We start from the raw sequence: 22,244 nt of genomic DNA on the forward strand, positions 1-22,244 counted from the left end.
AGCATCACGTTACCCAACTTCAAACTATACTATAAAGCCATAGTCACCAAAACAGCATGATACTGGTATAAAAATTGGCACATAGACCAATGGAACACAATAGAGAACCCAGAAATAAACCCAAATACTTACAGCTAACTGATCTTTGAAAAAGCAAACAAAAACATAAAGTAGAGAAAGGACACCCTATTCAACAAATGGTGCTGGAATAATTGGCAAGCCACGTGCAGAAGAATAAAACTGGATCCTCATCACATTATACAAAAATCAACCCAAGATAGCTCCATCTTGCACATAAAGTGGGGAAAGGACACCCTATTCAACAAATGGTGCTGGGACTTAAGTCTAAGACTTGAAACCATAAAGATTCTAGAAGATAACATCAGAAAAACCCTTCCAGACATTGGCTTAGGCAAAGACTTCATGACCAAGAATCCAAATGCAAACGCAACAAAAACAAATAGATGGGACTTAATTAAACTAAAAAGCTTCTGCAGAGCAAAAGAAACAATCAGCAGAGTTAATGGACAACCCACAGAGTGGGAGAAAATCTTCACAATTTATATCTCCGACAAAGAATTAATATCCAGAATCTACAAAGAACTCAAACAAATCAGCAGGGGGAAAAAAAAAAAAACAACCCCATCAAAAAGTGGGCTAAGGACATGAATACACAATTCTCAAAAGAAGATATACAAATGACCAACAAGCATATGGAAGAATGCTCAACATCACTAATTACCTGGGAAATGCAAATCAAAACCACAATGCAATACCACCTCACTCCTGCAAGAATGGCCATTAAAAAAAAAAAAAAAAAAAAAGATGTTGGCATGGGTGTGGTGAAAAGGGAACACTTTTACACTGTTGGTGGAAATGTAAACTACTACAATCACCGTGGAAAACAGTGTGGAGATTCCTTAAAGAACTAAAAGTAGATCTGCTTAATCCAACAATCCCAATATTAGGTATCTACCTAGAGGAAAAGAAGTCATTATACAAAAAAGATACTTGTACATGCATGTTTATAGCAGCACAATTTGCAATTGCAAAACTATGGAACCAGCCCAAATGTCTGTCAGTCAATGACTGGATAAAGAAATTGTGGGCCGGGCGCGGTGGCTCAAGCCTGTGATCCCAGCACTTTGGGAGGCCGAGACGGGCGGATCGCGAGGTCAAGAGATCGAGACCATCCTGGCTAACACGGTGAAACACTATCTCTACTAAAAAGTACAAAAAACTAGCCAGGCGAGGTAGCGGGCGCCTGTAGTCCCAGCAGCTCGGGAGGCTGAGGCAGGAGAATGGCATAAACCCAGGAGGCGGAGCTTGCAGTGAGCTGAGATCTGGCCACTGCACTCCAGCCTGGGCGACAGAGCGAGACTCTGTCTCAAAAAAAAAAAAAAAAAAAGAAATTGTGGTATATATATACCATGAAATACTACTTAGCCATAAAAAGGAATGAAATAATGGCATTCACAGCAACCTAGATAGAATTGGAAACTATTATTTTAAGTGAAGTAACTCAGGAATGGAAAACCAAACATCATATGTTCTCACTCATATATGGGACTTAAGCTATGAGAACACAAAGGTGTAAGAATGATACATTGGACTTTGGGAAATCGGGGAAAAGGGTGGGGGGTGGGCGAGGGATAAAAGACGACACCTTGGGTACAGTGTACACTGTTCAGGTAATGAGTGCACCAAAATCTCAGAAATCACCACTAAAGAACTCATTCATGTAACCAAACACTCCCTGTTCCCCAAAATCTATTGAAATAAACAAAATTAAGAAGTTAAAAAAAGATGCCAAATACTGATGAGCAGGTGAATACAAAGAAGAGTGGGAAATGACCAAGGGATTAAGCAACCTGGAAGTCGCTGGAGATATTAAAAAGAAGTTTTGGGCCGGGTNAGTTTTGTTACAATATTAGGGATAAAATTTGACATGATGACTTCATGAGGGGATAGGAGAGAGAATTTGAAGACCATGTATATAAGAAATAAAATTAATTTGACTGAAAAGTCCATTAATTTTACCTTTTAAAATCCACAAGTTTTTTCAGAATAAGTCTCATGAATCTAAAATTTTGCTGTGAAGTTTTTGCTGAGAGGCACCAGACTCCAGGGTATGGAGGAAACAAGTAATCACTGGATCCTTTGATTAGAGTTTGTAATGAAAGAAAGGGCTAGCAAGTGCATGGAACTTCAAAAGATCTAAAGGGAAAGCAAATGTGATTGTTTTAATCTGTTTGGTCTGTGAGGTAGATGGAGAGAGAAGCGAGCAAATGGACTTCTTCAACAGGTGAAGGAACTGACTTTAGGAAAGAAGTGAATGTTTCTTCCTCAGAAACCATGGAGATAAATGAGCAAGTAAAGACACAACAGGGTTTCTCAGTCTTAGGATCATTGACATTTTGAGCTGGATAATTCTTTGTTATAGGTTGTTCTGTGCATCACAGGACATTTAGCATCCCTGACCTTTACCCGCTAGATGACAGTAGTGTTCTCTCCCTTGTCATGACAACCCCAAATATCTCCAGACACTGCCAACTGTCCCCTGGGGGACAAAGTCACCTTGGTCGAGAACTGCTGATATAGAGATATGTTGAGGAAGAGAGAATTTCACTGTGTATGCTTGAGTACCAGGAGGAATTAGAATGGCAACTGCATGCAAGGTGTGAGAACAGGCTGGATGATCAAGAGAAAAGAAGGGTGGAAGGAATTCTTAATATCAATAGGTACTTTACCCTATTGTGGCTTTGTTCTGTGTTAAGTTAGCTCACTGGGACTGTTAACCAGAAAAGAATCCCCTTTCTCTGGACAGTTCTAGATTCACTTGGGCCACCGGAGACATTTTACATGAGACATGGAAGGTGGAAGTGAAATGGATGCCATATTCTCTTGCTACTCGGAAGGCTGGAGCAGAGCTGCAGACGCTGTTGCCAGCACTCCTGCAGCTCATGCTCATTCTAATCTGCTGACTCACCTTGGAGTGAAGCAACACCCAGGCTTTAGCTCCTCCAGATACTGCTGGATCATCCACCTCACCGAAGTGGGAGGCCTGCAGGCTATGAGCCTCACCTGAGTTCCATTTCATCCTTGAGCGCTCCAGCCCTTCCTTGAAGGTTCCAATCTGTATTCACTCTCTCCTACTTCTTGGCCATCTTTCTTCTCACCCATCTTCTTCCATCTTTCTTCCTGACCAAGCTGACTGCAAGCTGCAGCAACCAACACAGATGCAGTAACTGTGCATAAACTCTTTAACAAGATCCCTCAATTGTCTATAGTCAAATCCCTACAACAAATGCGACCTTCTCCACCATTTGTTTCCTGCTGCCTATGTATCCAGTACAACAACCACTATAAATTGTTTTGGTATCCTTATTCCATAGGTGATGAAACTAAGACTCCAAAGGCTAATTAACTCTATCAAGATCCCTCATTTAGCAAGTGGCAGGCACAGAGTTTGAACAACATCTGCCTTCCTTCAAAATCATTCTCCTTCCACCTCATCTGCAGTGCTAGCAGCTTCATGAGGTAAGGAGTTGAACTTTTCAAATTTCTTTTTTTTTTTTTTTTTGAGACGGAGTCTGGCTCTGTCGCCCAGGCTGCCAGGGCTGGAGGTGTGGTGGCCGGGATCTCAAGCTCAGCTGCAAGCCTCCGCCGTCCCCGGGTTTTTTGTTTACACCGATTCTCCTGCCTCCAGCCCTCCCAAGCTAGCGGTGGCACTTGTACAGGGCGGCGCGCCGCTCGTCGCCGGGCCTACGTTTTTTTGTATTCTTCTAGTAGAGACGGCGTTTTTCAACCGGTATTAGCCAGGGTGGTTTTTTTCGATCTCCTGACCTTGCTGGAATTCCGCCCGTTGCTCGGGGCCTCCGCCAACAGTTGGCTTGAGCCACCGCGCCCGGCCTCAAATTTCTTGATCCTGATCTATGGATAAATTACTCCACACTTTTTATTCTAATAATGGTGGTAAGTGAAAAAAATACCCCTTCCAAGGAAGCATTTAATGATTTTTAGAGGTTGGAGGTACAAAACTAAAAGATAAAATATACTTGCTCTTCACAGTTACAAAATTAAGAAGAGTTTCAGTTCTCTACTTTCGATTACTGCATAATGCTTATGAGCCACTAACATTTGGTGGTAGCAGATGTCCTGGAAGTTTAGAAGGGACCTTAATCAGCCCATCAGCATTCAGTTTAATCAGGACTAGGAGAGAGTGATCACTGATTGCATGGCTATTACTTGTGCCATGGCAATGCCCTGACTCTCGTTTCCTCCCTCTCACCACCAGAGGCAAAGCTGCTACTTCTTTCCTCCCTGAGTTATACTCAGAGTAAAAACAGCAATCACATTTACAGTACACACAGTCCTGTGGCAATAGATCATGATAAAAACAAGTCTTGCTGATATCATTAAAAGCAGCATGATCACCAAGGCGTTGATGAAAATGTGTCCAGTTCCGTGGGTGAACAACCCTCCACATATGTACCTCTGTGTCTGCTATAGAGTATACAGTCCCGAGGTACAAGGATCAAATCTATGAATTTCTTTCCAAAAAGACTAGCTAGAATCATAGAATGTCAACACTGGAAGAGATTTTTTTTTTTTTTTTTTCAGATCACCTAATGCATTCCCATTCCATATGGATGAATCCATTCTAAAACTCACCCAGTAGTCATGCATGCTCTTCTTGTATACTCTAAAATACCACAGCGTTGGCCAACTCAAAAGGGAGCCCATGTCATCCTCTAACAACTGAAAGCCGGGATGCACCTCCTGCTTTGAGCTTCTGTAGAATGCCTGCTCATTGTTACGACCTAAGGCTGTTAGAAGAATCATTTTGCATCACTCACAGTATGTCCCCTCCCCCAAGTATACACTACACTTGATTTACAATTTAATGCATGCTCTGTTGTTAGAATAATGGCAATAATACTGAGACTAATACTAAAGCACGTACTTTCTAAGCCAATTTTTTCCATCAGTAATATTTTTGTTAGATTTATTATTGGAAGCGTTATTAATGATTATTGCTTTTGCCATTTCTTTTTTCATTTTATACTATGGTCATGCTGTGGTTGAGTTCAAAAAGGTAATAATTATTTTAGTAGTCATTTTGAAAAGCCTCTTTTTCGTGCTTTCCACAGAAAATTATTCATTTGAACAAAGTGTTGTTTTCAAACCTATAGTAAATGTAAGATAAGCAGTTTTTTTATCTTATAAAAATAAGCTTGGTAATCAAGCCCACTTTGATATCACCATTTTATTGTCTGAGAATATATGAAATTTTAAAACAAAATAGTTTCAACAAAACATAGAAACCATTTTTACAGAAATTATCAAATTATTTCCCATATTCTCCACAAATTTCTGTAAGTGCAAGATGGATTTTGGTATGTTATTCCCCTTTTAAGAGTTGGAAAAACTGAGTCACAAACAGCTCTTACTAGTTTTGCAATCCCACAGCCATCTGCCAAAAGTAGAAGGGAGGATTTGAAATGACCAGTCTTCTGCTTTGTAACCAGAGCATAATCTCTCTGGGAATGCCTTATATTTGACCTCAGCAGAGCCTGACTACCGTAAGAGAAAACAGAAAGTATAGATATGGACAATATAAATGACTATCAGAAAAAAAATTTCAGACATTGATAATGTGTGTTAAAACAGAGCATGTCAGAATTAAGAACTAATTTACCCATTTAGTTTCTCAGCAACTGGATTATTATCTGTCTTCTGAATAAATCTACTTTTAGGATGACTATGCTCTGATCAGTTATAGGTAAAATGTTTTTAATAAGAAAACTGAAAAGGGATTGTTTCTTTCAGATAAAAGAATGGAAAAGTCCTAGTGGGGGGGAAAAAAAGCTGGAAGAAATGGGAAGCAAAGTTTGAAAATTCAACTTTATATGGAAATGGGAAAAAATACAATTTAGTATAGGACTCAATAAATAGTTATTTTAAATTACATTATTTGTTAAAATTAAGTTGTGTTCTGGTTTTTTAAATCAAAGTGAATATACTGTGGCAATCAGTGATATAAAAGAAAAATAAATTAATATAGCAAATGTGATTGAGTTAGTGCCAATACCTGTTCATGAGAGGAAGTGCTATTCTGGTAAATGAAAGTTGCAAATTGTTTTAATAGGTTCATATACAATGAAAGAGGAATTGTAATACAGATTTTCTTCTGAATGCTCCAATCTGCGCTATTCCAATAATTTCTGTTTCAATGACTGCATATTAATCTTCGTTGTGTATTATCTTTCCTTAAATTCTCTATTTGTAAGTTGGAAGAAGGGTTCGCTCACAAGAAGACTAATTCAAATTCTGGTGAAACCACCTGATCTTCCATCAGCACGCTATTTCATTTTCAAAACAATGCCTGTGGGTTTTTTGTGGTTTCTTTGTTTTGTTTTTGCCTTGAATATTCAGGAGTTGGCTATCCAATACATTTATATTTATTTTCCTTGCTTTCCCTTCATATTTGATCTTTGTTTCTGCATGAGTCATTTCACAGCTAATTAATTTCTCTACCTTCCACATGAGAAGAAGAAAGACAAAATAATGTAAACTATTCTAGTCGTGTCAAAGGAGAAAAAATGGAAAAGGACTAAACTGTTACAATGTCAACGCCTGCTGGTCCCAGGTTCACCTATTACTTTCAGCGTTCCCCTGGGTATGAAAAAACCTTTGACCTGCAACTCTACCTCACGCCACTCAAAGGTGGAGCCGATTCTGCCAAACCTATCTATATATGTGGTAATAAATGCACCAGCACCATGTCTGTGTGGTTGCCAATAGTCTTGCTTCCCCAATCCAAGAAAGTCCTGGGTATGGCATACTTACTGAGCATTTTCCCTTCAAATTGACTCCTGCTAAAGAATGCAACTATGCTTTCTTCTCCTGATGATATTCTGTCTTCCCTACAGGATCTAGGGTCCTCCTTGAACTTGCTATCATGTGGATAGATTTCTAACAATGAACCTAGCCAGCTCCTCCTCCCGCCCTTGACTGTCCCCTTCTTCCAGCAGCCAGTATGTGCACCTGTAACATCAGACACAACTTTGAAGACGACATAACCTTGGGAACTCTGAACTATCCATTGATGACAAATATTTTCACCACCTAGAGATCCCCACAAAGCAGCCCCATGCAATGTCATAGTTGGCTAGGAAAGTGCTCTCTTCAGCCCTTTCCTTATGGACAATGTTGTGGACACATAGCCACTTTATTTGAAGCCAACTTGGCTTTTGTTTGTTCTACTAACTACCCCCTGCACTTTCCTGCTTCTCTCTCCACCCCTTACCAGTCAACATTCAAAGTCCTATACCATCTTATCTATTTTAGGCCAATTTAATCTCACTTTTTGTTTACCATTTCTTACTCCAGATAATCAAAAGTTGTCAGCAACTATGGTTACTGATGTTAAGTTTCTCTACAGTAAGTTTATTTTTAGCAAGGTTGATAGAATATTCAATAAAACTGGGTACAAAATATCGAGCCAGCCTCCCTGTGGTTCCATGAAAGCTTTGATGAATGTGTAGAAGGCCTGGAGGGAGAACCAGATAACCAAAAGAGTTGGCTGAGCATTGATGTTTTACTTGCTCATGTGCTAAGGAACTTGTGGATACTAAAAAAAAAAAAAAAAATTAAAATGTACAAGATCACACTGTCTTAATCATTGCTGCATCCCTTGTATTATCAAGTAGATTGCCATAATGGGTTTCTATAAACATTAGTTGAATAAATTAGTGAATGGATGAGTAGAGGATGTTGCACCCGAATTCAATATCAAAATTAACTGAATAAATATCAGTTATGGGAGATCAGTGCCAAAAAAAAATGAGGTTCTGGCTATACCAGTACTATAAAAGTGAAAAGTAAAAAGAGAATCAAATGTAGTGGAAAAGTTGAGGACTACCTAGAGAATTTAGAATTAATTTGACCTTAAATTTTGCACAAAGTTTAGCATCAGGCATTCCTAGCACATGAAACAGAATACATGGTTACCTGTAGGTGCATCAGCGCATGGACCACTAAGGAAGATCGGTTTATGGGAGTGGAGAATGTGTTGGAAATATAGTTAGGTGGATGGATTGGGGCTAAACATAAAGATTGTTAAAACTCAGGCTGAAAAGGACTTGGAAAAACACTGAGCAAGTTTGAATCTGGTCAAGCAGTATGCTTTCTCTATGTATCAAGACATGAGCTTCCTCTCCATCTCACAAAGTCCATTTTCCAAGAGATGCATATTTATTTCTTAGGTTCTATGTTACACATAAGACCCCAGGATAGGCAGGAGGGTAAAGACATAATTCTTATCCTCAAGAGTTTGTGGTAAACAGGGAAAAGAGACACAATCAAGCCCAAGACAAAGTAACATGGGCTATGATGGTGTCAAATGCTGGTTTCCCCAAAGTATCACCAAAGTATGCATTGATAAAACAAAGCTGAGTTACTGCTTGCCATGGTAAGGGAGATCAGTAGGTCAACGGAGCCTTAGTAATATCCCAGAGAGGACAGGGCAAAGTCAAGATCTTTTTTTTTTTCTTTTTTTTCCAAGATGGAGTTTCGCTCTTGTTGTCCAGGCTGGCGTGCAGTGAGGTGATCTCGGCTCACTACAACCTCTGTCTCCTGGGTTCAAGCAGTTCTCCTGCCTCAGCCTCCCAAGTAGCTGGGATTACAGGCAGGTGCCACCAGGCCTAGCTAATTTTTTTATATTTAGTTAGTAGAGACAGAGTTTCACCATGTTGGCCAGGCTGGTCTCAAACTCCTGACCTCAGGTGATCCACCCTCCTCGGCCTCCCAAAGTGCTGGGATTACAGGTGTAAGTCACTGCGCCTGGCCAAGATCTTTAATGAGACTTTTAATTCTGGTTTTAAGCAGATCTTTCAATATAGAGGTCTGATTAGAATTGAGTAAGGATCATAGTTTAGGATTGGTGAACACAGTAGTGCAAGAATTTTGAAGCAAAGGGTTCAAAGAGTCCTTTGTAAACTGTTCACTGATGCACTCTATTAAGTTGACAAGACTCTCTGTAAATCCTTGGAGTAAAAAATAAAATTATTCACAACTTGTATCTTCCTCAAAAAAGAGCCTCATGAAATAGTAAAGTTGTGTTGAAGACAATGACGGAGAAAATACTTGCAAACTATTCATCTGACAAAGGATTAGTAACCAGAATATCAAACAACTCTATAGGGGAAAATCTAATAATCCCATTAAAAAAAATAGGCAAAGGATCCAAATAGACATTTCACAAAAGAAGACATATAAATGGCAAACAGGCATATGAAAAGGTGTTCGACATCATTGATCAGGAGAGAAATGCAAATCAAAATACAGGAAGACATTATCTCTCCCCAGTTAAAATGGCTTTTATCCGAAAGACAGGCAATAATGAATGCTGGTGAGGTGGGGAGAAAAGGGAAACCTTGTATACTGTTGGTAGGAATGTAAATTAGTACAACTACTATGGAGAACAATTTAGAGGTTTCTCAAAAACCTTAAAATAGAACTACCATATGATCCAGCAATCCTACTACTGGGTATTTATCCAAAGGAAATGAAATCAGCATGTCGAAGGCTATCTGCACTCTCATGTTTATTGCAGCGTTATTCACAATAGCCAAGACCTGGAAGCAACCTAAGTGTCCATCAACAGATGAATGGATAAAGAATATGTGGTACATACATGCAATGAAGTACTATTCTGCCATAAAAAAAGAATGAGGTCCTGTCATTTGCAACAACATGGATGGAACTGGAGGTCACTACGTCAAGTGAAATAAGCCAGGCACAGAAAGACAAACTTTGCATGTTCTCACTCACTTTTGGAAACTAAAAGTTAAAACAATTAAACTCATAGAGATAGAAAGGAAAATGATGGCTACTAGAGGCTGGCAACGGTAGTGGGGGAGGGGGGAAGTGGGGATGGTTAATGGATACAAAAATATGGTTAGATAGAATGAATAAGATCTAGTATTTGGTAACACAACAGGGTGACTACATTCAACAATAATTTATTGTACATTTTGAAATAACAAAAAGAGTATAATTGAAATGTTTGTAACACAAAGACATGATAAATGCTTGAGGTGGTGTATACCCCATTTACCTTGATGTGATTATTACACATTGTATCCCTATATCAAAATATCTCATGTACCCCATAAATATATACACCAACTATGTACCCAAAAAAAATAAAAACAGGACGTGCCTGTAGTCCTAGCTACTCAGGAGACTGAGGCTGGAGAATAGCTTGAACCTGGGAGACAGAGGTTGCAGTGAGCTGAAATCATGCCACTACACTCCAGCCTGAGTGGCAGGGCGAGACTCCATCTCAAAACAATAAATAATTTTAAAAAAGGAAAAGAAAGAAAAGCTGTGTTGAAGACAATGAAATAATCAAGTCACATGAATGTAGACCATACGCTGTATCAATGACTTTGATTCTGAATAGAGAAACTTGCATGCAAAGAGCACAGGAAGCAGAAGCGAACAGAAAAGGGCCTAGATCCACGAGGTGGAATCTAAGAAGGTTTCAAAAAGGTGGTCTGTGTGCCAGTACCTTATTTCACACTGCATTCTTGCATCAAAACATCTCATGTACTCCATAAACATGTGCACCTACTATATACTCACAAAAAAAAAAACAAAAATAAATTTTAAAAGAATTTGAAATGAGTATGAATTTGCCTAGTGTACAAAAGTGAGAAAAATTTCAAAAAAAGGCAGAATGGTGTGAAAGAAAAGGCTGAAAGAATGCATGTGATCTGAGGGACTATAAGTCATTTCTATAAGCAGCAGACTTTCCCTGCAGTTCTAAAATAGAAACGGTTATACTTCTACTGTATCACTTGTAATGATTCAGGGTATATTGTTAGAAATGAACTTTTCATGTAAGTTAAAGACAATTTTTAAAATTATTCCTGAAACCACTTTTGTGTTTTAAGATTAGCTTGAAAACATGGATGATTTGGGGGTGAGGGCAAACTTAAAAGCCAGAGTTGAGACCACTTAGATCTCCCTCTGCATGTGAGGAAGTTTTTGGCAAGCGAACTTGTAAATAAATCCCGAAGGATTATGATTGCTGTGTTGTACAATAAAAGACATGGCCTTGAAGGAGATGTAATCAGAAAATAAATTTAAAAAGCAAAAGCCTTATTTGATGCAAGAACATCAGGAAACCAATCAGCATGGGATTCTCCTAATAGCCATCACCAAAACCCTGCATTCCTCATTCCCTTGGTGCCCTTGTCTGATAACAGTCAGGGCACCCCCAGCTAGCTCTTCCATGAGTTGATCAAACCCAGTTCCAACAGCCAGTGATGAGCACAGCTCAGATTCGACAAACTGCAAGCCTGCTCACCCCACACCTGAGAGCCTAGACAGATTCCAAACAACCAGCTAATTAAACCTGGAGCACCAAGCTATCATCATTCGAGATTCACAGGCATCCAGCAAGCAGAAGAACTAGCAACACAGAATTCGGCAACAGCTGTCACCTGCTATAATGTGCTTTAATTATCTTAAAATCTGTAAGAACTGACAAATGGGTGACAAAATGCAATTTTCTGTGTCAGGAAGCAAGAGACAAGCCTGCGTTACTTTGATGAGAGGAAATACTGCAAAATCATCTCTCTCAGCTCTTCTTATTGGGGTGGGGGGAACTGTTGTCACTCAATTCTAGTCTATAAACACTCTCATTACAGGATTCCTGGAGGGACATGTTTCCTTCTTTATAAAGATTGAGTGGGAGAGGTTAGAACGTGCACTGGGCTGTGCCAAGCTTATCCCCATAGCCTCGGTACTTCTTCCAAAGTCAGCCCCAGCTCCATCCCTAGCCCCAGTTTCACCACGCTACATACGTCCCCCCAGGATGCATTCCTGGAGTGGGCCATTAGCAAAGACCCTCCAAGTTCCCAGGAATCATGTCATGCCTCTTGCCATCGATTTCTCCAGGTTCCTATCCAAATTGTGGCCTGATTCCTCTAGGCTGCAGTGATGTTTATGACCTCCATAAGGATTTCCATTAGTCCCTAATTTCTGTCGGTCATGACACTCTACCAAATGTTCATGATAGAATCGTTTGTTCCTATGGGGCAAGTTTGCGTCTACCATTTGCACAGTTTTACCAGGCTTTATGGGAAAAATATGGGTCAAAAAAGTTCCCTAGGACACAAAATAAATTGCAGAAAGAAAGGTCACTGTGTAGTAAATAGCTCTTAACAACATCATCTAGGAAACCACATCCTCTGTACAGAGTGGTAGAGTGCTCGTAAGCCAAAAGCATTGCACCATTCATGGCCCCAGAACATAAAACAGAGAAAAATATGGGCTAGCTCCCATTGGCTGCGAGCACAGGGATAGCCCTTGGAGTATGAGGAAAACATGTATTAACAGGGTGCTACAACAGATCATTATATACAATGAAAACATATGTGTATGTGTGTGTGTGTGTGTGTGTGTGTGTGTGAGTGAGAAAGAGAGAGAGAGAGAGAATTTGGTTTTGAAGTTTTGGGGGTTTTTTGGGTTTTTTTGTTTTTTGTCTTTCGAGAGACAAATGGCATAATAAATCAGCATGCTAGTGTCTGCTACCAGAGTGCTGACAATCTAAAGGGATCGCTAATGATTAGACATGATAAGACATGGCAACATTTGTTCTTAAAAGGTGCATGACAATATTAATGCACGTAACTGATTGCAAGCCATGGTTACATTTTTGAACAGTCTTCACAGGATTTTATGTGAAGATTTAAATTAGGGTGACAATAGGTGCAAAGTGGACCTTTCTGCCCACTAATTATAGTAAAACCATTTAAATTTTGTATGTAAAGTCATTTTATCCAATTAATGCATTAGTTTAATGTATATTAATAGTTCAGTTCATCTGTTTTTGTGATCTTGAAGGTTTAAGCTCTCTTGGGGACAAGGGTGACTATGAAATTATCAGTGACTGCAGTAAGACTTTATAATTCCTGAGCTATTCTTTCTAAAATACAAATTTTAACTGCCAAGCCAGTGATTGCTAACCTTTGCTGGAGATCCTGGTTCATACTCATGAGTGTCTCATTCTCACACATTTGTTTCTTTTCTATCCAAATGTGCATCCCATTTCTCTACCACCATCTTCCAGACAAGCCATAGTTTTCTACATTTGAGCATTTTCTTGAACTTCCCAAGTTCTGTCAGATACTTCCCTCTTATTCTTTAATCCCCTGGGCAAATATTAGACCCAAGATCACACGGATAAAACCCCTTACACACTTCATGCCCTCAGTAAATGTCAAGGGTCTTATCTCTCTCCATTGATGGCTACGACAATGGATGCCTCGTTGGATTCCTAGAGCATATATAACCCATATAAAATGGAAACCTTCATCCTGTGACCTTGTAGATTACTATTTAATTACTTCAAGTTTTATTTTTTTAATCCTCTCCTATAAGATTATAAATTTCTTGGGGGTATTAGTATCTTCATCTGTGAAATGAGAGAGTTGTCTTACAGGTCTCTAGGTTCTTCTTGCCTTAAAGTCCTGATGATCTCTCTGGTCACCGTGTCTGTGAACCCCAAATCACTCAGCACAAAGATGAGTATATCTTAGCTCAGTAACTCCATAAAGAGTTAAGAGAAATGATAAACCACAATTCTATCAAGATCTAGGTTTAAAGTGGACTTTCTCTGTGTGCATTGGTGTAAAGAATACCATTCATTAAGATCTTCTCCTTACTGGTTTAGAGCTAAGAAAATCCATGGGACTGTGTGTGTGTGTGTGTGTGTGTGTGTGTGTGTGTGTGTGTGTGTGTGTAAAACTGAGAGTCAAGGAGGGCCAAGAAGCCTGAGAGGTACTATCTTCTCAAATGCTTCCAGGGTTTATGCTGCCCTCACTAAGGAAAACTGACTCAAGGCAGAAGTCCTTGTTCTTCTCCTTTCTTCATCCTCAAAGCTGAGTGACCATGAAACCAGTAAGATTTAACTTTCAAGGGCTCTTATTTGAGAAAGTTGTCTTATGGGTCTCTAGGTTCTTCTTGCCTTAAAGTCCTGATGATCTCTCTGGTCACTGTGTCTGTGAACCCCAAATCACTCAGCATAAAGATGAGTACATCTTAGCTCAGTAACTCCATAAAGAGTTAAGAGACTTTATACCATATTGCTCTAGCAATATGTCCACATGGTCCAATGTTTTACAATTTGCAGATATATTTTATTTATCATTGAAGAGGCTGCTCTCTCTTTTCATTCTGACTTTTCCTGCTTTTACTTCCCATTGCTAAAGTGGTAGCAGAGTGAACATGGGCAATTTGAAGTCTGGATTAAATGATATAAGGTGGTAGTAGGTGATCATACATCCTGCCTTTGCTTTAGTGGAATATTTGTGTGGTTTATCGTCACCTAAATAAAATTAAGCTATTGCTTGTACAATAATTGGTAAAGTTAGGATTAAAGCCCAGGTCTGTCTGATTCCAGTGCTGGCATACCATACCATCTGCTGCCCATCATACTCTTCATGATCCATCAACAGGTCTGTGATTATAGGCATGAGCCACCATGCCTAGCCCTGAGCATCATATCAGGCCTAGGCACAGTGGCTCATGCCTGTAATCCCAGCACTTTGTGAGGCCAAGGCGGGCAGATCGCTTGAGCTCAGGAGTTCAAGACCAGCCTGAGCTGGTCTTTATAAAACTCTTTCTCTACAAAAAATGCAAAAATTAGCCAGGCATGGTGGCGTGCATCTGTAGTCCTCGCTACCTGGGGTACTGAGATGGGAGGATCGCTTGAACCTGGTAGGTCGAGGCTGCAGTGAGCTGTGTTCACACCACTGCACTCCATCATGGGTGACAAAGTGAGACTCTGTCTCAAAAAAAAAAAAAAAAAAAAAGATACAATGCTCTATTCTCAGCTACTTGGCAGCCTTTGGCACTTCTCCCCAGCTCTGAAACTGGTCCCAACACACTTTTTCTAGACTTTAGTACCTACCACTTTCCTACCTATACAAGCAACCCTGTCCAAATTGGATTTCTTGCCTTTTCCAGGTTGTGGTTTTGTTCATGCTCTTTCCTCAGGCTAAAATGATCTTACCAAATCACATTGATATAAGCTCTTATTAATTTCTTGCTAAATAAACATAAAGCACTATCAATGAAGATAATATATGACTCATGATATGTCACTACAGCAAGGGCATCAGTGAAAATGGTTGTTAATGGCTGTTGTCAAATCAATTAAAGAGTTGGCCACTTAAAAAAAAAGCCTAGAAACAAGATCAACCAAGCAGTACTGAACACCTTAAGCACGCAGATTTTGCCCTCTAAATGTAAGTAAACATCAACTTTTTATTTAAAAATTAAAGCACTTTGGAAAAAATGGTTGATTACAGGTCTAGGGCAGGAAATACACAAAACTAGATGATGTCTTGTCATACCGGCAAGCAAGCAAGATCTCTAACACATTTGGGGTTATATCACAAAAACAAAGGAGCCAATCTGAAAAGTTCCCGACTGACCAAAACATCAATAAGAATAATAACACATCGGCCGGGCACGGTGGCTCAAGCCTGTAATCCCAGCACTTTGGGAGGCCGAGACGGGCGGATCACGAGGTCAGGAGATCGAGACCATCCTGGCTAATATGGTGAAACCCCGTCTCTACTAAAATACAAAAAACTAGCCGGGCGACCTGGCGGGCGCCTGTAGTCCCAGCTACTCGGGAGGCTGAGGCAGGAGAATGGCGTGAACCCAGGAGGCGGAGCTTGCAGTGAGCTGAGATCCGGCCACTGCACTCCAGCCTGGGCGACAGAGCGAGACTCCGTCTCAAAAAAAAAAAAAAAGAAAAAAGAAAAAAGAATAATAACACATCAAATATGTTAAAATTCATTAGTCACCTTTAGAGTACCAGGGAATCAATGCATTTTTCTGAAAACTGATAAATAAACAAATTAAATATTTGAGCTGCTTTACTTAGACCAACTACACTACAGGGTAACCAAATATTTGAGGAAGAAAAGTTTCTTTTCATATAATCACTCCAAATAACACAGGAAGAAGGAATCATCGAATTGAATTTTGCAAACTCCTGAGATAGGCAATGGCGATAAATGGCTTCCCACATTTCCAAAAAGAGAAAATCAGACATCTAGTACTCATGATGAAAATGTGCAACATCACTTATGAAATACTTTTGCCAATAAAATTGAACCTAAATCAGATCAAGGCTTCTAGATACAAGTATCAATATAATGGAAACAGAGTAAACAGATGAACATATTGCGTAACATCAAAAATGCAATTAGTCCTGGGCACAGTGGCTCATGCCGGTAATCCTAGCACTTTGGGAGGCCAAGGCAGGCAGCTCACTTGAGCTCAGAAGTTCAAGACCAGCCTAGGCAACATGGCAAAACCCCATCTCTACAAAAAATACAAAAAATTAACCGGGGGTGATGGTACACTCCTGTAGTCCCCGCTACTCAGGTGGCTGAGGTGGGAGGATCACCTGTGCCCCAGAGGTTAAGCTGCAATGAGCCATGATTGTGGCACTGCACTCCAGCCTGAGTGATGGAGGGACACCCTGTCTCAAAAAAAAAAAAAAAAATTGCAATTAGTAAAACCCAAAGTACTAGAAATTCTACAGGGCAACTAGTCTGGTTTTTTCAATAAATAAATTAAAACAGAAAAATGAAAAAGGTAAAATCTATAGATTCAAAGAGACTCAGAAAACATATCAACCAAGGACAATATGTGGGCAATTTAGGTACTTACTCTATTATCCCAACTGTAAACACACACACACACACACACACACACACACACACACACACACACCCCATAGGCACAGAGAGGAGGAGAAAAAAAAAAGACATGAAAATTTGTACGAGAACGAGGTATTTAATTATATTGATTAATTATTGTTAATAATTTAAGCAGAATAGTGAAATTATTTTTGTATCATATAGAAGCACACTGAAATATTCATGGATGAAATGATATATTTTACTTAAAATTCATCCAGTAGGGAGTGGTATGGGACATAGATGGGTTTATTTATGAAACAAGATGAATCTGAGTGATGAATACGTGATTAATCATTAAGCTATTTACTCTATCTTTATATATGTTTGAAATTTTCCATAATAAAAAAATTTAAATAAACAAAAAATAAAATACATGTTTGTGGTCCAGAACCATAGACTATTTTTTATTCCAAAAGGCTGGGTAGATTCTGTTTAGAACTGAACATGATATGTAAAAAATGCAGCCTTTTGTACCATCTAATTAATTCACTTGCTCCACCTGTGAAAAAAGAGAAACAGATGAGAGAATTCTGACTTTCCACAGTAGTTCCTAAGTGGTCTTACAGGCTAGGTGTTCAAGAGTCCACGGCTGTAGCAGGTATTATTAGTGCCTCACCTTTCGAGATGTTCTGCCGGCTTCCCACGGCCTGAACCTACATCACAATACCTGTGGGCCTCTCTGTCTGCACATGTGCATGACAGGCTGGGAGAGCTGAGGAAATCACCGCTCAAGGAATAATCCTCACAAATGACTGCCAGGAGTTGTTGCCCACATCCCACAGCTTCATAACCCATCCACTAGTAAATTCCGAGGTCTGTGCTTCGCACTGTTTCCCAGAGCTTCCCCATGGGGTAATGTCCCAGCAGCCAACTGCAGGCATTGCCTAAAATCTCTCCCTGTATCTGGCTGCCTTGCATCATTCCTATATTCCTTGTATCAGCCCTTCCCTGTATTGTTTCCCCGTCGTGTCCCTTGTGCTTCCCAACTCTTTGGCTCAGAGTGTGCTTCTGGGAGAACCCAAGCTAAGACAGAAAAATGAATACAAGCAGAGGTGTATGAGAAAACCAGACCTTTTTCTCTACTACATTCAACATATGTGGGGTTTTTTCCAACACCAACCGATTCTCCAACTCTCTGGACACCAAAGTGGATGTCCTACAATTCAATCATGATGCTAACTACGTAGGGTTAGGGCACCCCCCACAGGACAAGGGCTCAGTCCCACAAGACTGCCTCCCACTTCAGATGCCACTCACAAGTAGGGGGTCCCCGGATTACCCACACTTCTGTACAGCTTGCCTACAAATTGAGGGTGCACATGGCTCCTTCCTCAGGTTTGGTAATTTCCTGATGGCTCACAGAATTCAGGGAAACACTTAAGTTTACTTAGATTTACTGGTTTATTATACAGGATATGATCAAGGATACAGATGAAGAGGGATATAGGCAAAGATCCAGAAGGCTCTCAAGTGCAGGAGCTTCTGTCTCCATGGAGTTGGGGTGCACCATCCTCCCAATACTTGGATGTGTTCACCAACCCAGAATCACCAAGAACTCGGTACTTTAGGGATTATTATGGAGGCTTATTAACCCAATCTTCTTTCCCCAAGAGGAGGTGGGGTGAGGTTGAAAGTTTCAAACTTCTAACTGTGTCTTGTGTTTCTGATGACAATTAAAACAAAAAAATGAAAAAGGTAAAATCTATAGATTCAAAGAGACTTAGAAAACATATCAACCAAGGACAACGTGTGGGCAGTTTAAATACTTACAATCCCAAATGTAGACACACAAACACACACACACACACACACACACAAACACACACACACACAGGCACAGAGAGAGGGAGAGAGCTCTCTCTCTCCATTCAGGAGCCCACCAAAAGTTGGTTCATTAGAACAAAAGATGCTTCTATTGCCCAGGAAATACCAAGGGATTTAGGATTTCTGTTAGGAACAAGGGTTAGAAACCAAATATTGAAACAAAAGATCATCCTGGCACCCCATTTACTCAGGAAATTACAAGAGTTTTTGAAGCTCTGTGCCAGGAACTGGAGCAGAGATGACCAAATAAATATTTCTTATTATATCACAAGTCCCATATCTTTCCTTAAAGGAAACTTTAATGACAAAAAATAAGAATATACTAACATATACTATTTACCATGTACTATGCATTATACATATCTCACTTGATATTCACAGTTACTCTATTTTATAGATGAACAGAGTGATATGATAAACTGACCAAGGTCAAACAGCTAATAAACGATGGACTTAATAATAATATTCTTATTATTGCGTTATTTAAACGATGTTGCTAGCGTTAGTTGCTTCTTGAAGGAATGTGGGCAGTGTGTGTGTATGTTTGCATGCACTATAACTGCCTCACTTAGCAAAATAAAATGTGTACTATAATACAAGTCCTTCCCATAAAAAAAGATGTAAAAATGACTAGAAAAAACTACTTTAACCACATCTTCTGAAAAGGAATACAAGCAGATGAATGGTTCTACTCTTTTTATCTAAATCCCCTTCCTACACCTCCCCTATCCAATAAAAATGATGCTAATTTTTTCTTCTGGAAAAAAATATATTTTGAGAACAGAATTGAAAGGAAATGTACTCCAATAGGATAATTGCATCACTCCAGCCTTCCTTCCGACAGAGAAGAAAGCCTCCTGAAATTACACAGCTCAAGATCTGAAAATTCAAATCACGAAATCACCAGAGTGGATGCTGAACCTCAACATGCAGTTAGCGCTGAGATCTGCAAGAAGTATTACCAGCTGTCAGTCGAAGGACATCTCCTTTACGTAGATATACCAAGAATGCAAATTATCAATGATACTTCTGGCAATTATTTTGCAGCATATACCAGAAAAGGTAAAGGCTATTCTGGATGCTACCTGATCCCGGGACATTTCAATCCTAGACAACCCTGATCTAAAATGATTCATTCTTAGATGCAGTTGTTCTCCACTTCAAGAAAACCCCAGAGGAACACTCATGTGAGTGGGTTTTTATACAGTCATGTGCCACATAACAGCATTTCAGTCAAAAACAGACCACATATACCACAATGGTCCCATAAGATTAAAATGGAGCTGAAAAATTCCTATGGCCTAGTAATTTGTGTTATAACTTCCTACATTACTCAGTAAGTAGCATACTGTACAGGTTTGTAGCCTAGGCGCAATAGGCTATACCACATAACCTAGGTGTGTAGTAGGCTACACCATCTAGGTTTATATAAATACTATATACACTCTTGGATGTTCACACAACAACAAAATCATCTATGGACATGTTTCCCGGAACATATGCCCTTCATTAAATTACAGGACTGAATTTGTAAAACTTATCAGATAGTGGATGGTAATGCCTCTCAAAATATATGAAGATCATTATGTTAAGTGAAATAAACCAGGCACAGAAAGACAAACAGCACATGTTCTCACTTGTTTGTGGGATCTAAAAATCAAAACAATTGAACTCATGAACATAGAGACTAGAAGGATGGTTACCAGAGGCTGGGAAGGGAATTAGGAAGAATGGGGAGGAGGTGGGAATGGTTAATGAGTACGAAAAAGAAAAAGAATGAATAAGACCTGCTATTTGATAGAACAATAGGGTGACCATAGTCTATAATAACTTAATTGTACATTTTTTAATAACTAAAAGAGTATAATTGGATTGCTTATAACACAAAGCATAAATGTTTGAAGGGATGGATACCCCATTATCTACGATGTGATTATTATGTATTGCATGCCTGCATCAAAACATCTCATGCATCCCATAAAAATATATACCCACTATGTATCCACAAAAATTAAAAATTAAAATGTATACATAAATATGCTTATATTTAAACTTAGAATTTCAATTTAGGAATTAAACAGAGATAATAGCACAAATCCATACATATGGGTTTGTAAGGCTTTTTGTTAAATCAATACTCTTAATAGCAAAACAAAACAAAAGAAAGAACTAAATAAATTGCGTACATAGAGTATTGACTAAACAAAGTATAATACATCCACAAAAGGGAATCAGAGGCATCCATTGCAAAGAAAGAATGATATTATATAGGACAGACATTCATCATTAGATGTGGAAAGTATATCACTGGAGAATATGGTTAATGTAAGCCATTTACATTCTAAACACATATGTAAACATTCAGAGGGTTACACAAGCCCCTCCCTGTTAAGCAATATGAATAAGCTCTAGAGATTTGCTGTACAAAATGGTACCTTTAGTAAACAATACTGTATTGCATATTTCAAAATTTGTTAAGAGGGTAGAGATCATGTTAAATGTTCTTACCACAATAAAATAAAATTGTTTTTTCATATACACACCAAAGAGAAAGTTACATAACAAATCATTGACAGTAAGTAAGTAATCTTCAAGTAAGATTAAGTAAGCTTTCACTTTGGAGTTTGTTAATTTGATTATTTTATGTGGTACATATATACCACAGAATACTATGCAGCCATAAAAAAGAATGAGATCATGTTTTTGTGGGAAAATAGATGGAGCTGAAGGCCATTATCCTTGGCAAATTCATGCAGGTACAAAAAACCAAGTACTGCATGTTTTTACTTGTAAGTGGGAGCTGAATGATGAGAATTGATGGACACAAAGAAAGGAACAACAGATACTGAGGCCTACCTGAGGGTGGAGGGTGGGAGGAGGGAGAAGAGAAGAAAAAATAACTATTGGGTACTAGGCACAGTGCTTGGGTGACAAAATAATCTGTACAACAAACCCCTGTGACATAAGTTCACCTATGTAACAAACCTGCATATGTACCCCAAACCTAAATTAATTTTTTAATCTGATTATTTTATTAGTGTATATTTCTTTTACAATCAACAGAAAATAAAGATGTTATAAAAATGTAAAAAGACAATATAACAAAAAATAACTTAGTTTTGTTGTGATATAATTATCTTAAGGAGATTTCTTGATGAAATTATTCATATGCATATATTTGAGATAGGGTCTGGCTCTGTCACCCAGGCTGGACTGCAGTGGCATGATCTTGGCTCACTGTAGCCTGGACCTCTTGGGCTCAAGCAATCCTCCCACCTCAGCCTCCCGAGTAGTCAGGACTACAAGTACACACTGCCATGTCAGGCTAATTCTTTATTTTTTGTAGAGACAGGGTGTTGCTATGTTGCCTATGCTGGTCTCTAACTCCTGAGCTCAAGCAATCCTCCCACCTCAGCCTCCCAAACTGCTGGAATTACAGGCATGAGCCACCAGGCCCTGCCCACCAAAAGATATCTTAAAAAATGAATTGTGGGGCGGAGCAAGATGGCCAAATAGGAACAGCTCCAGTCTCCAACTCCCAGCGCGAGCGACACAGAAGACCGGTGATTTCTGCATTTTCTTTTTTTTTTTTTTTTTTTTTTTTTTTTTTTTTTTTTTTTT

General features: G+C 39.2%; 1 long non-coding RNA gene across 3 annotated transcripts in view; it reads left to right on the forward strand.

The window, feature by feature from the left end:
• LOC108527409 (uncharacterized) overlaps positions 1–4,953 on the forward strand; it is a 28,448-nt gene extending 23,495 nt beyond the window's left edge. For all 3 annotated transcript variants that reach the window (XR_001884802.1, XR_001884801.1, XR_001884800.1), the window contains 3 exons: positions 2,828–3,128; positions 3,396–3,540; positions 4,624–4,953. This is a non-coding gene — a long non-coding RNA (uncharacterized LOC108527409). The remainder of the gene's footprint in view (positions 1–2,827; positions 3,129–3,395; positions 3,541–4,623) is intronic.
• The last annotated feature ends 17,291 nt before the right edge of the window (positions 4,954–22,244 follow it).

Source organism: Rhinopithecus bieti, unplaced genomic scaffold, assembly GCF_001698545.2.
Source record: "Rhinopithecus bieti isolate Rb0 unplaced genomic scaffold, ASM169854v2 scaffold_2574, whole genome shotgun sequence".
Taxonomy (NCBI): Eukaryota; Metazoa; Chordata; class Mammalia; order Primates; family Cercopithecidae; genus Rhinopithecus; species Rhinopithecus bieti.